Genomic DNA, 17,237 nt, shown 5'->3' on the forward strand with positions numbered 1-17,237 from the left:
GAAGTTGACTAGGATTATTTGATTGAGAGAGGCTGCATGATTATAAAGACTAATTCACCTTTTCCATTGCATTGTTGGTTTCACTAGAATCTGTTGTGGTCTAAGCTCTTGTTGTGTGCAATGGACTGTCACTAATAGCTTCATTAACCTGCGAGTCTCAGATCAGGTTTCCTTTGTCTGTAAGTCAGTCTGTAAGTGTGCGACACACCTGCTTTTCTGAGGGGAAACAGAGACTCTTTTCAAAGGAAATAAGTGGCAGTTCACACACCATCGGCAGGGAAGGGTTTTTCTGAAGAATTTCATTGTCTATCTATAAACCGATGGTATCTGTGTTTGTCAGTTTGTGGAGGTTTCAGCCCCTTTGTTCTCAGCTGTTTTATACAAGCAGTTGTTTCATTATGTCTTTACCAAGAATGTTGTTTACTTTCCCCTTTTACTGTGATTGTGCAGGTTAGAATATTCTGTGAATCAATAACGTTCAGTAACTGAACATTGAATAGTTTAGACTCTAACAGAGCAGGGCCTTGTTTTCAGCTCATTCTTCGCTTTTTATTTCCTGGTTGTGTAGAATGTTACAGAAACAGGCTCTGAGCAATGTTTCCATTCACTTGTGTTGGAGTCACTGACAGCCACGTGGTCAGTCAGTTTCAGGCTGATGGATCAGTTTCTCTGTCCTATTAGATGGTGCTCACTTGCTCAGTTTCCGATGGCTCACCTCAGCGTCAGTCCGTCAGCTGCTGAAACCCTGTATCCAGCATTTGTTCCCTCTCACCATGACTATTCGAATACAGTCCCAGCTTGTCTCCCACATTCTACCTCCATTACCTCATGGTCACTTCAGATTCTACTGTCTGTGTCCTTGCAGCAAGTTGTGTCAGACACCTATCTCAGTTTTAACCTGATCCATATTATGTTCAGAAAGATATTTTCAAAATTTGGTTCACTGCTTTTAAACCTACCCGTGCCTTCACCCTGTCCTCCCTGTGTAGTTCCACACCTCCCTGGGGTATCTGCACTTATCCAATTCCAGCTGTGTGAGAGTTTCTTTTTTAATTCTCCTCCCTGTTGGTGGCTTTAGTTTCAGTTGCCTTGAACCTAAACTTGGTCATTCTCTTCCCCCATTCCCTTCAACGCTCCTTAATTCTCCCAGTTTGATCAAGGTTTTGGTTCCCACCCTTTGTAGCTCGGGAACAGTCCTGTGGTATCATTGCTGAACTGTTAATGCAGAGACCCAGTGAATATTCTGGGGTCCCTCATTCGAATCCCACCACGGCAGATGTGGAACTTGAATTTAATAATCATCTAGAATTATGAGTCTATTGATGAAATTATTCTCGATTGTCAGGAAAAACCCATCTGGATCACTGGTGTCCTTTAGGGAAGGAAGCTGCCATCCTGACCTGGTCTGGCCTACATGTGACTCCTGACCCACAGCAATGTGGTTGGCTCTTATTTGCCCTCTGGGGAATAATGCTGCCCTCAGCCAGTGGCACCTACATCCCAGTGAATGAATTTTAAACAAAGCTCTCAGTCCGGGGATCATGTGTGAGAGAAGCAGAAGGTGACCATTCGGCCCCTCGAGCCTGCTCCACCATTCAATAAGACCAGGCCTGATCTGTTTGTGATTTGTATTCCATCTTCCGCCAACGTCCCTTAACAAGAATCTATCAATTTGTGTCTTAAAATACTCAGTGAGCCCACCTTCTGGGGCAGAGAGTTCCAAATTTGCACAGCCCTCTGATGGGAAACAAATATCATCATCGCTGTCCTGAAAGGGTGAACCCAATTTTAAAGCAGTTCCCTCTAGTTCAGGAATGACCCACACGTGGAAACATCCTTTCCACATCCACCTTTTCAAACCATTCAGGATGTTAGATACTTCAGTCATGTCACCCCTCACTCTCCCAAACTCTAACTGTAACAAACCTATCCTGTCCAACCGATCCACATTTTATTTCTGTCACGCCGGGTGTGAGTGGGGTTGAAATGTTATGTTATGTTTATTATGCAGTGAATGTGTTGCTTCACTGTGTGGGGTCTAAGAGTCAACATGAGCCATACTAGCTTCCCTGTCTCACTGTATTACATATATCTTACATCACTGTCGTGTTTCCATCCCTCCCTACCTCATCGAACTAAAAAGAATGACAGAGATCGAGAAAAGTTGTTAGAAAATTTGTTGTTGCATAAAAGGTATTTAATCTGTTTGTAGAGATTGCATTGTAATTGTAGTAACCAGTTAATTAAAAGTTACTGACAAAATATTTTAAGAGGATCTACGGTTGGTGGTGGAAATGCTGCTGGTTCATATAAGAGAGGGCTGGGGTGAATACTGTACTTGGTTTTGATGAGAAAGTTGAGCAATGTCAGATTCTTTTATCTTTTTCAATAAGGGGCAGAGATTGCAGCTAGGACAGCGTGGAGCTGTTTTGATCTTGCAGACATTATAATAATATTTATTTGATGTGATGTGGCTGTCACTGGCTGGGCCCAGCATTTATTGCCCGTCCCTAGTTGCCCTTGAAAAATTGGTGGTGAGCTGTCTTCTTGAGCCGCTGCATTCTACCTGCTGTGGGTATACAGCACAAAACTGTGAGGAAAGGCTGAGGCACTTGGGTCTGTTCTCATTGGAGAAAAGAAGGTTTAGGGGAGATTTGATAGAGGTGTACAAGATGATTAGGGGTTTAGATAGGGTTGACAGTGAGAACTTTTTTCCGCTAATGGAGTCAGCTGTTACTAGGGGACACAGCTTTAAATTAAGGGGTGGTAGGTATAGGACAGATGTTAGGGGTAGATTCTTTACTCAGCGGGTTGTGAGTTCATGGAATGCCCTGCCAGTAGCAGTGGTGGACTCTCCCTCTTTATGGTCATTTAAGCGGGCATTGGATAAGCATATGGAGGTTATTGGGCGAGTGTAGGTTAGGTAGGCTTTGGTCGGCGCAACATCAAGGGCCGAAGGGCCTGTACTGTGCTGTATTTTTCTATGTTCTATGTAATACCTTGGGGTGGGGATTTCCAGGATTTTGACCCAGCGACAGTGAAGGAACAGCTATATATTTCCAATTCAGGGTGATTAGTACCTTATCGGGGAACTTGAAGATAGTTGTCTTTCCATCTAGCTGCTGCTCTTGTCCTTCTCGATGGAAGTGGCCATGGGTTTGAAAGGTGCTGGTTAGTGATTTCCTGCAGTGCATCTTGTAGATAGTATACACTGCTGCTACGGAGCATCAGTGGTGGTGGGGGGGTGGATACTTGTGGATGCTGTGCCAATCAAGCGGGCTGCTTTGTTTCGTATGGTATCAAGTTTCTTGAGTGTTGTTAGGGCAGCACTATCCAGGCAAGTGGGGAGTATTCCATCACACTCCTGAGTTGTGTCTGGTAGATGTTGGACAGGCTTTCAGGAGACAGCAGTTGAATTACTCTTGTAGCCACCGTGTTTATGTGCTGAGACCAATTCAGTTTCTGATCAATGATTATTCCCAGGATGTTGATCGTGGGTGTTCAATGATGGCAACACCAGCGAATGTCAAGGGATGGTGGTTAGATTATTTCTTATACGTGATGGTCATTGCCTGCATTTGTGTGGAATGTATGTTACTTGGCCCTTGTCAGCCCAAACCTGGATATTGTCCAGATCTTGTTGTACTTGGACTTGGACTGTTTCAGTAGCTGCGGAGGGAATTAATTATTAACGTTCAATAACCATGGAATTATGCAAATTCCTTTTTCTATCAAATGTCATGGACTGTATCTTGTGGTCACTCTGATATTCACTTTGGTTATCTCCTTACTCTCTTCCTGATTCAGACACAAATGTTGGATCATCGATCAGGATAAAATTACATCAATTTCTCCTTCTTCACGGTGCACTGATAGATTTTGAAAATCTAAGTGTTGCTAACATCTAATTATTGTTCCGTTCAGTCGGGGGTATATTTATGCTCAGTAAATGCAATAATGGCTCAGTACATGAAGTAATGTGAAGATATGGCGGGGTACAAACTCACAATGATTGTGAATATCAATTTTTATTTTAACCATATAAACACAGTTGAATTGTTTTAATTATATTTGACTTCAATGCTCACATTCATTGTATTTCTGATCACAATAAGAGTGAACTATTTCTTGTGACAAAATTATTTAAAATTCATGTCACTTTTTTATGGACGCAAAATCGAATCAACACCCGTTTGTTCTCTCCTTTACCCATCGCAGTCAGGTTTGAATTGTACAATGCTAGCTTGGTACAGCACGGAAACAGGCCATTCAGGCAGCCCGGCCAGGTTCCCTAAACTAAACTAGCCCCATTTTCCTGTGTTTGTTCCATATCCTTCTGGACGTTTTCTATCCATGTAACTGTCCAAAAGTCTTTTAGATGTTATAATTGTACCAGCCAACGCCTTTCCTCTCACATCTCATTCCGTGTGAGCCAAACACACTTTGTGAAAAAAGTTGCCCCCCAGATCCCTTTTAAATCGTTTCCCCTTACCTTAAATGTAATTTACACTGTAGAATCTTTATGACTGCAAAGTTATTAAAAGTTGAGAGGTACTTAGAAGCAGCATAATAACATTCATAGTTTAGTCAGTGAACGGAAGCAAATAAATTCAAGATATTGTGAACATTACAATGAACAACAGATACAAGTTGATAAAATGTTGGTTTGAAAACAATTCAGTAGACACTTAGATATTTTCTAATCAACTCTGATGTGCTTTGACACATCTCTGTTGAAGGTTAGAATTGAATCCATACCTCCTGGTCTTTCAGTACAGACATTACCAGAGCCCTACATAATGTTCCTATGCAAGAAGGGCAGGACTATAATCACATACTTACGGTGGTTACTCACAGGGAAAACTGCTCAAATATTTTTGTGATAATCAGACTGGGTTGTATTCGACAATTCCAGTGTGTAATGGACAGATAAAAGGAATTAGTAGTTTCTAAAAATGTTGGAACGAAGCGACAATGATCTTAAACAAATATAAATCTCATGATAATCAAGTAATTAAATATGTTTGAAGCAGTTATTTATGTACTCAAAATTAAACTGCTTTGTAATGCTCATGACTTGGAAGTAAAGCATTAGTCATTCAATGTGACTATTAAGCGAAAGATAATTTCCCTCATTTTCACAAAATTGTGATTTCTAAGAATTCAAGATTTATTGTAAAAGAATAGAGCAAACATTTGTTAATTCTGGTTTGTATACACAAGAAACACATGAAATTAACACAATGTTTAACATGAAAAATACTTAGCTCTATTGTAATAATCAGAAATATAGAAATGTTAGCGTTGAAATGAAATACAATCAATACTAGAACGCAAAAAACTGTGGATACTGGAAATCAGACACAAAAATAGCTGATAACAAATTTAAGAATGATGAGAAAACCCTTATTGCAATGTAATTGTGCAATATGTGGGAAAGAACTAAAATATTGATGTGAAAACTAGTTAGCCATCTCTTAATTGATAAGACTGATTAATAATCATTTAATTAAAATGAGAATTCAAATGAAAGAGAATGAGATAGTTACTATGAGTGTTGGGTGAGAAAACTTTGCTTGATTGCAGGTGTGTTGACCAGAAACGAGTGTAAATATTTCATCATGATACTGGCACTAAGAAATAATAGATTCAACTCTCATGATGGTGTGATAATTGAAATTACAATTAAAGAATAATTAATGTTAGAACTCAACACTTAAAATGATTCAATATTTTCAAAGCAGTTTGTACTAGATATTCAATAAGATCAGTAAACTGAGAATTAAAATATTGGGTTAATTTCAAAACAAAAATCACACCTTCAGAGATTATTCATCAGAATAGTTTTGTCATTGAAAGAAACCTCATTTATTCAAGAATTCTGCATTTTCCTCATTTTCTGTCTTTTTCCCACAGGGATCTGCACTGGAACCCTTCTGTTTGCAGGACAAATATATGTAAGTGACATGGATTAAAATCTAATTTGGTGAGTTAATAAGTTTGCAGATGATACAAAGTTCAGTGCAGTTGTGGATAATATAGAGGGTTGTCAAAGAATGCAGCAGGAAAAAGATAAATTGCAGGTATGGGCAGAGAAATTAAATGGGCAGAAAAACGTCGAATTTCCTGTTCCTAGGATGCTGCCTAACCTGCTGTGCTTTAACCAGGAACACATTTTCAGCTCTGATCTTCAGCATCTGTAGACCTCACTTTTCACTCAGAGAAATTAAAGGCAAAGTTTAATCCACACAACTGTGAGGTTTTTCACTTTGGGTGTTCAAATATTAAGGAAAAGTAGGTAATGGCAGGACTGAGAACAGCTTTGTTGTTCAAAGGGATCTTGGCATTCAAGACCATGGCTCCCTGAAAGTGACCATGCAAGTAGATAGGGTGGTAAGGAAGGCAAATGGCATGCTTGCCTTTATTGGTCAGGGAACTGGTTACAAGAGTCAGGATGGCATGTTGCAACTTTATAAGACTTTGGTTAAGGCATACTTAAAGTATTGTATTCACTTCTGCTCGCCACATTATAGGACGGGTATGGAGGCTTTGGAGAGGGTACAGAGGGCGTTTACCAGGATGCTGCCTGGATTTGGAGACGTGAGAAAAACTCAGGTTGCTTTTTTGTGGAGTAGCGGAGGATGGAGGAAGAATTGATGCAAGTCTATACAATCAGGAGATACGGAAATAGGGTTGACAGTCAAAATGTTTTCCCAGAGTTGAAATTTCAAAAGTAAGTGACATGCGTTTAAGGTTAGGGAAGACAGTTCAAGGGGCATGTGATGGGTAATTTGTTTTTTTACAAAGGGAGTGGTAGGTGTCTGGAATGAAATTCCAGGGTTGGTGATAAAGGCAGATACATTAGGGCTTTTTAAATGTTCATTTAGATAATTTGGAAGGATATGGACCAAGGGTAGACAGAAGGGGTGAGTTTATTTTGCATTATGTTCCGCACAAAGTTATGGGCCAAAGGGCCCATTCCTGTGTTGCACAGATCTTTGAGAGAAAACTCATGTCTAACACATATGACATATAATCTAATCAATATTTAGTCACTGGTATCAAAAACAGGAATAAAATAAGTAGAGAATGAACTTGACTCTAATCTAAAGATATAGTTTGACATTTACACAGGTAATGCTTTGGTTTTTTTTCTGAATTATCAGATTTGATGAAGATGTGTTGAAAATGTTTGCAGTTACTGATCTGCTGAACGAAAATGACCACTTTTAAACTGATGATTGGACTAGAGACCTTTGAGAAAACTTGAAAATATTCATTAAGGTGAGATGCACATCATAATTTAGTCCTACATTTCTTATTGCCAATACTCCAATAAAACATTTTTTTCACATCTATACCAAAAAGAGTGATTTTCCATCCAATGCTCATTGGAAATATCTGAATGCCACTTATTTCAACAATCAAACTAACCATAGCCTCGTCGATTCAGAGATATCTAATGACATTTCACCAATAATTACTGTTTATTTCAGAACATTGTATGTTCAAACAGCAATGTGAGATTTCTCTTTAATATTCAGTTCACTGACAGCATATTAATAATTTAGTTATTGCTAATATCTAATAACTGATCAATCCAGTCAGGGATATAAAAGTGGAATTATAGCTCAGTACATCAACTGATGGAAAGATATTGCAGTGTTCACTCTCCCAATTATTGTGAATATCGATGTATATTTTGATTTGATTTGATTATATTTTTCTTCAACGTGAAGGTTTATTGTATTTCTGATCTCAGCAAGGGTTAAATATTTTAAAGGTAAAAAAATTCAAATATGTGACTTTTTTCGTAAACACGAGAAAAAAACGTACATGTGTTTGTTCTTCCCTTTATCAATCAGAGTACATTTTGAATTGTTGGAAGTTGTACATTTGTGTCAGGAAGAGGAGCTGCCTGCAGCTGAATAGTCACAGTGAAAGAATTTTTTTTGGTGATAAGCATTCTAATTATCTTTTCATTATCAGAAAAATTGCTTTAAACATATTCAGCAGTTGTATTTTTCATGAATTTACAATAAGCGCATGATATATCTATTTATTTTTCCTTCAATTGTCACGATATTGATTGTTACGTAAGAGCCTATATACTTAGTACCATCATTATTGTGAATTACCATTTCATTCTCAGTCCATTGCATAGAAACAGTCGAATTAATTCCCAGCCCAATTATCGGAGTGAACACTGGTTAGTTTTCATTTAAGTAATCACAATTAATTATAATCCCACCCTTCCTTGGTGGGAACATTATGAAAGGAACCTGTGGAGCTCCAGTAGAGTGTCTCCCACGAGACCAGGAAGTGTGCGTTGAGTTCCCATCTTCAACAGAGATGCACCAAAACAGCTTAGAATGGTGATTAGAAAATATCTAAGCAGAGTTTGAATTGCTTTTCAATCCAATTTTGGATTTGCTCTGTCTGTTGTTCATTCCAATAATCACAGAATCTGCAATTTATTATCTTCAGGTCATTAATAAATGTATGTATCACATTACATTGTCTCTAAATTTTAGATTTGAGGACACTGTAGTTTTTCAAATTTAAAATATCTAACTAATGACATTCATTTTATTTAATCAAAATACCTTACTACTTCCACTTATCTCACTTTGTGTATGATGGCTTCAATGCATTTTGCTAAGCAATTCTACTCAACATAAAGATTTTGTTGACTTTAAATAGTATCTTTAGCACTCGCTTATCAATCTATTCCTAAATCAAAGAATCATAGAGTCATAGAATCCCTACAGTGTTGTAACAGGATACTTGGCTCAACAAGTCCACACCGACCCACCGAAGAGTAACCCACCCAGACACATTCCCTTACTCTATTACTCGACATTTCCCCTGACTAATGCACCTAACCTACACATCCGTGAACACTATGGGCAATTTAGCATGGCCAACTCACCTAACCTGCAGACTTGTATACTATGACAATGTTATTGAAATTAATGCTCACACAAAACACTATTCATAAAGCCAGACAATGGTCTCATGATCATTTAATTACTGTTCAGTGGAATAATCTGAGTAACTGTCTTATTGTTCCTGAGATCAATCATCACAGTAAGCATCTGATTATCATTCCCTCCAGTAAATACAATGAGTGTGTTCTGAAATTTCTGTTCTGTAATTATCCAAGATACGTATTGCTCACAGCAGTGTTTATTCTTCATTACGAGTGGCCAAGGATTCTAACAGCCATTGATCTTGATCTTATTGTTACTGAGTGCAGTAACCACAGTAAACATTTGGTTATAATTCTTGCCAATAAATACAAGAGCTATCCTCTTACTTTGAAGCCCAGCAATTACACGTGATACTTGTTACTCAAAGTAGTATTTATTCTTTATTACGATTGGCCAAGAGCACTAACAGCAAGACTTGTCAATAGTCCTGATTTGTACATGTTTTCAAACAGGTTTTCAGTCCAATTATTTCAAAAAAAGAGTCATTTGACTTAGTTCAAATGTAGATGTAAACATTTTCGGATCATTTCCATTCAAAGTATTGATTTGCTTATTCGGATCAAACTTGAATTTGCTTCTGTAAATTCAATTTACTGTGTTTTCCATTCATGGAAGCACTCGTTAATTGGTCCTCATTTTCATCTTAAATCTAATGCAAATTTGAAATACTGATTACAGTGAAAATTATATGAATTGTGGGTGGCATGGTGGCACTGCTGCCTCACAGCGCCAGGGACCCTGGTTCAAATTCCACCTCAGGCAACTGTCTGTGTGAAATTCGCACATTCTCCCCCGTGTCTGTGTGGGTTTCTTCCGGGTGCTCCGGTTTCCTCCCACAGTCCAAAAAAATGGACAGGTTAGGTGAATTGACCATACTAAATTGCCCGTAGTGAAGTGGTAAATGTAGGGAAATGAGTCTGGGTGGGTTGCTCTTCGGAGGGTCAGTGTGGACTTGTTGGGCCAAAGGGCCTGTTTCCACACTGTAAGTAATCTAATCTAATCTAATCTAATCTATAAATGTGTGGTCTCTAAACGAAAGCCATGGAAGGCTAGATAGAATTCTTGAACAGCCTGTATATTTGAATGAAAAAAACAATTCCTTCCAAAAAACAAAGTTAAATAATCACACAAAACCAGGTTATGGTCCAAGAGGTTTATTTGGAAGCGCTAGCTTTCGGAGTGCTGCTCCTTCAACCAACTGATGAAGGAGCAGCGCTCTGAAAGCTAGTTCTTCAAAATAAACCTGTTGGTTCATAACCTGGTGGTGCTTGATTTTTTTTAACTTTGTACAGCCCAATCTAACACTGGCACCACCAAATCATTCCAAAAACACTCTACATATGTACCTTTTAACAATTCAACAATCCTGCAACAGGATTACAATTCTCAGTTTATCTATTTTAATAAATATCTAATCAATATCTAACACCTACTGGAAAACATAAATCATTTTATCTGTTAAAACACAAGATTTAATTATCAATTCATTGTTATCACGGTATGTAAACTATATTTTCACTCTCCAGTGATGTGAGGTGACCCTTGGACAGAAATTATACATTCTAAATTCACCTACAGCCAGATAAATCGGGACAAACACAAAATTAATCAAATTAAGTCAAACAGCAGCGAGAATCAATCAGTTCCAGGATGACCCAAATTTTCTTACACCTTGACTTCCAGCCAATGCCTGAGCATTATATACCTCTCTTGAAAGTGTCAACAATGAAGGGTTTTTGCACCAACACATTGAATGCTTTGAATCCAGCTAATGACCACATTAGACATTTGTCACAAAACTATTGAACATTGGGTGGCACGGTGGCACAGTTGTTAGCACTGCTGCCTCACAGGGCCAAAGACCCGGGTGCAGTGCCCGCCTCAGGTGACTGACTGTGTGGAGCTTGCACATTCTCCCCGTGTCTGCGTGGGTTTCCTCTGGGTGCTCCGCTTTTCTCCCACAATCCAAAAATGTGCAGGTTAGGTGAATTGGCCATGCTAAATTGCCCATAGTGTTAGGTGAAGGAGTAAATGTAGGGGAATGGGTCTGGGTGGGTTGCGCTTCAGTAGGTCCGTGTGGACTTGTTGGGCCAAAGGGCCTGTTTCCACAGTGTAAGTAATCTAATCACTTTCCAAATCATGGAAAATATATCAAAGCTCTTGAAATCAAAGTGATCACTGCACATAAAGCCATAAGATGGTCTTCAAGGCCACCTGATAATTGTTCAGTGAAAAACCTTTTGTCAGTATCATATTGTTCTCAGGATAAGTAAACACAGCAGGCAGCACGCTATCACATCATCCCAAAGATATGCAAGAGATACCTTCTTATAATTTACACACCACATGTTCCCATGCCAATAATCACACTTCATTATTTGTGACTGAGGATGCTGATAGTAACATGTATCGAGATGAAGGAATTCCTAAATATAGGCGAGTTTTCTGATAAGTTCCCTCCAGTCATCATGTTAAGAAAATGTAATTGTGGCTAAGTACATTGTGAACAGATCCCCATTAAACCTTTTCACGTGTTTACTCAGAGACACTATTGAAACATTTCCTCTTTAAATGCTGTTGACTGTATTTCGCTATAATAACCATGTTCCTTATCGATTTATTTTCTTTGTAATGCTGACACAAATGACTGAATATTGATGACATGGAAAATTGAATGGATTATATATTGTATTTCCACAGAAGAAAAGCTGAGACAGCAAGTAAAGATTGCAGGAGTATCTGAGAATGTTGAATGACCAAACAGTTCTGATCAATAATCACTGCATATCGAATGTATTTTCCAAACCATCATGCCAGCATTCTAGTTCTCAGCTCACTGATACTAATTACTGTGTCATCGATATCAGAGCAAACTCGTTTGGAAATATTGAATCATTTAATGTGTCAGCATTCTAAAATAAATTACCAATTCATTGTTAGACCAACATCACACAATAATTCTGTTTAAGTTTAGTAACAAATATCATGAGATTCACATTTCAATTTAAACCATTATTTCGTCGTGCCAATTTTACACAGCAAAATGGATCTTTTTTCCAGGTCAACACAACCATGAACCAAGCAATGATTCCTCATCCAACACTCACAGGAAATATCTGATGCCTTCTCATTTGAATGTTCAGAGAAATCATTGGATTAATATTACAAATGAAGATACGTCTAATTGTTTTAGACTCCAATAATTAATGTTCATTTCTACATGTTACAGATAGCAATATGAAGTTTCTAATTATTTTAAGTTTGCAGTGACCTGTTTTAAGACAATTTTTTCTTTATATCTAATATTTAATCACTGATGAAATCCATTATATTTGGCTTTAAGTGTGGAATTAAGTCTCAGTGACGTAGGCATATTACACGGTATTGTTCCCTAATGGTAGCGAATGCAGATTTGTATTTTAATACTGAAATCCTGGTTGATTTGCTGTTGTAGGGGTGCCCTGCCCCATCTGGAATAGAATGGTCTATGTTGGCTCATACGAAATGTCTGACAAACAAAAAGACGCAACCTGCCCTAGAATTAAAACACAAGATGGTGGAGGAGAGATAAACTAACAGTCTGTTCCAATCTTGATGAAAGAAAATAATATTTTGTAAAATCCTACTCCAAATCCATCAGTATGCCAGTCCAGACAGTAATATTCCAGAGAGTAATAAGAACATGCCAGATACAGAAAAACGACCAACACTGACCTTCATTAATGAAAGAATAATTGTCCCAGTGAATGAATAAACACCAGCTGCAGCATACAGCCCAGTTAACTTTCACAGCAGCTATCAGGGCAACAGACAGGGTTCATTTGTCAGAAACAGTTACTATTTTAAAGTTGCTCAGAACATTAAAAATACTTCTAATTGCAGATTCTTGAGAATTGTGGACAAGGCAGAGTTTGAGGCTGGAAGGAGTGTAATAATTAACTTTGTAAACTGAAGAAATAAGATACATTGAGAGATACCAATGCCGGAAGATTTTAGGAGCTTTTAAACATCATGAAACAATAGGAAGCTGGGGCTATCCATAACAATGTCCATCTGAGATTAGGTGTTCTACAGGATCGGATGTCTGTATAAGGAGTGAAGGATTGTAACCACATTGCATGTGGCCATTGTAATACAGCAAGTGTGTACAATTACTGCTTTTACTGTACACGTTACAGTGTGTCATGGACCTACATTCTGAGATTGGCCTTGGGGGATGATCCCTGCAAGGCATTCAAAAAGGTCCCCCACAGTAGGCTATTGTACAAACTGCAGAGGAATGGGATTGTGGGAGATACAGCAGTTTGGAACAGTAATTGCCTTGCTGAAAGAAGACAGAGGGTGGTGGTTGATGGGAAATGTTCATCCTGGAGTCCAGTTACCAGTGGTGTACCGCAAGGGTCGGTGTTGGGTCCACTGCTGTTCGTCATTTTTATAAACGACCTGGATGAGGGCGTAGAAGGGTGGGTTAGTAAATTTGCAGACAACACTGAAGTCAGTGGAGTTGTGGCTAATGAGGAAGGATGTTGTACGTTACAGAGAGACATAGAAAAGCTGCAGAGCTGGGCAGAGAGGTGGCAAATGGAATTTAATATGGACAAGTGTGAGGTGATCCACTTCGGTTGGAATAACTGTAATGCAAAGTACTGGGCTAATGCTAAGATTCTTGGGAGTGTAAATGAGCAGAGAGATCTCAGTGTCCAGGTACACAGATCCTTGAAATTTGCCACCTAGGTTGACAGGCTTGTTAAGAAGGCATACAGTGTTTCAGCTTTTATTAATAGAGGGATCGAGTTCTGGAACCATGAGGTTATGCTGCAGCTGTACAAAACTCTGGTGCAGCCGCACTTGGAGTATTGTGTACAGTTCTGGTCACTGCATTATATGAAGGATGTAGAAGCTTTGGAAAGGGTGCAGAGGAGATTTACTAGGATGATATGGAGGGAAGGTCCTACAAGGAAAGGCTGAGGGACTTGAGGCAGTTTTCGTTGGAGAGAAGAAGGTTGAGAGGTGACAATAGAGACATATACGATAATCAGAGGGTGAGATAGGGTGGACAGGGAGAGCATTTTCCAAGATGGGGAGCACAAGGGGGCATAACTTTAAATTGAGGGGTGATAGATATAGAACAGATGTCAGTGGTAGTTTCTTTACTCAGAGCGTAGTAAGGGTATGGAATGCTTTTTTGCCAACTCCAAACGGACTCATCATAGGGATATATTTCCCTCCCCTCCCCTATCAGTGTTCCGAAAAGACCACTCCCTCCGTGACTCCCTCGTCAGGTCCACACCCCCTACCAACCCAACCTCCACTCCTGGCACCTTCCCCTGAAACCGCAAGAAATGCAAAACATGCGCACAAACCTCCTCCTTTACTTCCCTCCAAGGCCCCGAGGGATCATTCCATATCTGCCACAAATTCACCTCCACCTCCAGACACATCATTTATTGCATCCGCTGCACCCGATGTGGCCTCCTCTATAATGGGGAGACAGGCCGCTTACTTGCGGAATGTTTCAGAGGACACCCGGACCAACCAACCCAACCACCCCGTGACTCAACACTTCAAATCCCCCTCCCACTCCACCAAGGGCATGCAGGTCCTTTGACTCCTCCATCGCCAGACCATAGCAACACGACAGTTGGAGGAGGAGCGCCTCATCTCCCGCCTAGAAACCCTCCAACCACAAGGGATAAACTCAGATTTCTCCAGTTTCCTCATTTCACCTCCCCCACCTTGTCTCAGTCAAATCCCTCGAACTCAGCACCGCCTTCCTAATCTGCAATCTTTTCCTGACCTCTCCTCCCCACCCCATTCCAGCCTTATACCCTCAACTTGACCTCCTTCCACCTATCGCAATTTCAATGCCCCTCCCCCAAGTCCCTCCTCCTTACCTTTTATCTTAGCCTGCTGGACACACTTTCCTCATTCCTGAAGAAGGGCTTATGCCCAAAACATCAATACTCCTGTTCCTTGGATGCTGCCTGACCTGCTGCGCTTTTCCAGCAACACATTTGCAGCTCTGATCTCCAGTATCTGCAGTCCTCACTTACTCCTATGGAATGCTTTGCCTGGAACTGTAGTAGATTCGCCAACTTTAAGTACATTTAAGTTGTCATTGGACAAGCATATGGAGGTACATGGAATAGTGTAGGTTGGATGGGCTTCAGATTAGTATGACAGATCGGCACAACATCGAGGGCCGGAGGGCCTGTACTGCACTGTAATATTCTATGTTCTATGTTAACTTGTTGCAGCATAGGTAAACATCTTCCACTTCCCAGAGTTCTGTCTGCCTTCTGAGTCTTCATTCAGTGGAAACCACTCCTGCAGTTATGCTGACACTTCAATTCAATATAAACACTTACTTTGTGTGAAATTATTACTTTCAGAGCAAAATAATTTCCATGTTAAAATTGTTTTACTTTTTATGTGTGCAAAAAAACAATGTAGGTACATCCATTTGTTCTTTAGTTCAACTAACACTAAATTTTAATTTATTGGAAACACTACACTGGGGTGAAAAGAACGATTCTTCAGCTCAAATCTCACATTAAATGGCTGTTTCTATTTTTCAAATCCTATGACCTCCAAAACAATATTTATTTAATTTCATAAGCAGAAAAAGAAACTGCTTTTGAAATGTTGAGATCGTTTCTTTTTCTTCCAACATTAGTTGTCAATGAAAAATAATCCCACAATTATCAGTCATTTGGTACGAAATGACTCCTGGGACCAAATGTCATTAACACTACCTTTCCTTCCCAATCATACTCACTTTCCTGGCCTAATTAGTCTGACCTGCTGTGCTTTAACTGGCAACACATTTTCAGCTCTGATTATTGTCTTCCTAATTCTGACATAAATGTCGAAACATTTGTCACGGTAAAAATGGCATTAATTAAATGGACATGACTCTACAAAAAAAATCGATTGTTGGTGAGTGTTTCTTAATTATTAAAGCCACCTTTTAATGTTAATTTTGAGTTTATTAGTATTAATGAATATACAATCGATATCAGAGCAAAGTGCATTCAAAATATTAAGTCAACTTATCTATCAGGATTTTAGAAACAATTATCAATTACAGTAATTACACAACATTTTAGCTTAGAATTTGTAACAAGCGTGTGATTGTCACCTTGCCCATTATGGTTGGGAAAGTTATGAAGGAGTCTTGTGCAGCTCTGTTATTGTCTCTGCTACCACACCAGTAGGCACAGTTTCAATTCCCACCTTGTACAGAATTCTGATTCGAAAATATCTAAAAATCAATTGAATTGCCTTCCAAATCAATATTCGATATGCTTCCATCTGTTGTTCATTCCAATAATCACAGTATTTGTTATTTACTTTTTTCAGGTCACTAATAACAGAATGTATCTAATTCCACTCAATCAATATTCCTTGGAAAATATTTGAGAATATTGCAGTCATAAAGATGAAATATACGAAGTAATTATATTCATTGATTTTGTTTTGTTCTGAAGAGCTTAGTTCGGACAACACATAGAACTTGATGCTCCAGTGCTACAAATATTAGAAAATAATATTGTTCTTCTTCAGTAAAATAAACAAATGCCACTTGCTATTATTTATCATTTTTTAGTTATTGATCTGTTTGTGAGTTGTGTGAAATGTTTAGTTTTCCACTCACCTATTTATGTTGAATGTAAGATTGAAATGCTGTGAAAATATCAGGGTGTGTTCGTTTGAAAATTGACTTTACATATTTCTCAATTACCTCATTTATTGCATGATGTCTTAAGTGTGTTTTGCTCAGCAATTCTAGTAAATATTTAAAAATGTCTAATCTTAAATAAGATCCTTCACACCCAAATATCAGTCTGTTCCTAATTCATGTAAATAACATTGATTTCAATAAAATTAAGGTAACACAAAACAGTGCACATAAAGCAACACAAAGTTCCTTATCACCACCTGATTACTGAGTAAATACCTTATTGTTCCTGAGACTAATAACAACAGTAAGCATTTGTCTACTATTCCCTGCAGTAAGTGCAATTGATATCTTATATTTCAGTCCAGTCATCAATGATGATTTATATTGTTTCAACCAATAATTCTACTTTATCCTGGACATTGACTGGAATACAAGAACATTGGGAACAAAAGTTTTGTCATTCTAACAATTTTTAAGCTTTTTGTTGTGTGCAACAGACAATTCAAATTATAGCCATTTTTGTTGCAATTCAACAAACGCTTCATTTCAAATTTGTGAAA

General features: G+C 38.6%; 1 long non-coding RNA gene across 3 annotated transcripts in view; it reads left to right on the forward strand.

The window, feature by feature from the left end:
• LOC132811098 (uncharacterized) overlaps window positions 1-17,237 on the forward strand; it is a 67,927-nt gene that overhangs the window by 42,736 nt on the left and 7,954 nt on the right. For 2 of the 3 annotated variants that reach the window (XR_009643175.1, XR_009643174.1), the window contains exons 3-4: window positions 5,917-5,957; window positions 7,167-7,284. This is a non-coding gene — a long non-coding RNA (uncharacterized LOC132811098). Of the gene's footprint in view, window positions 1-5,916; window positions 5,958-7,166; window positions 7,285-12,053; window positions 12,181-17,237 lie in introns of those variants that run through there. The other variant, XR_009643176.1, reaches the window with a different exon arrangement.

This window comes from Hemiscyllium ocellatum, unplaced genomic scaffold, assembly GCF_020745735.1.
Source record: "Hemiscyllium ocellatum isolate sHemOce1 unplaced genomic scaffold, sHemOce1.pat.X.cur. scaffold_2083_pat_ctg1, whole genome shotgun sequence".
NCBI classification, from domain to species: domain Eukaryota; kingdom Metazoa; phylum Chordata; class Chondrichthyes; order Orectolobiformes; family Hemiscylliidae; genus Hemiscyllium; species Hemiscyllium ocellatum.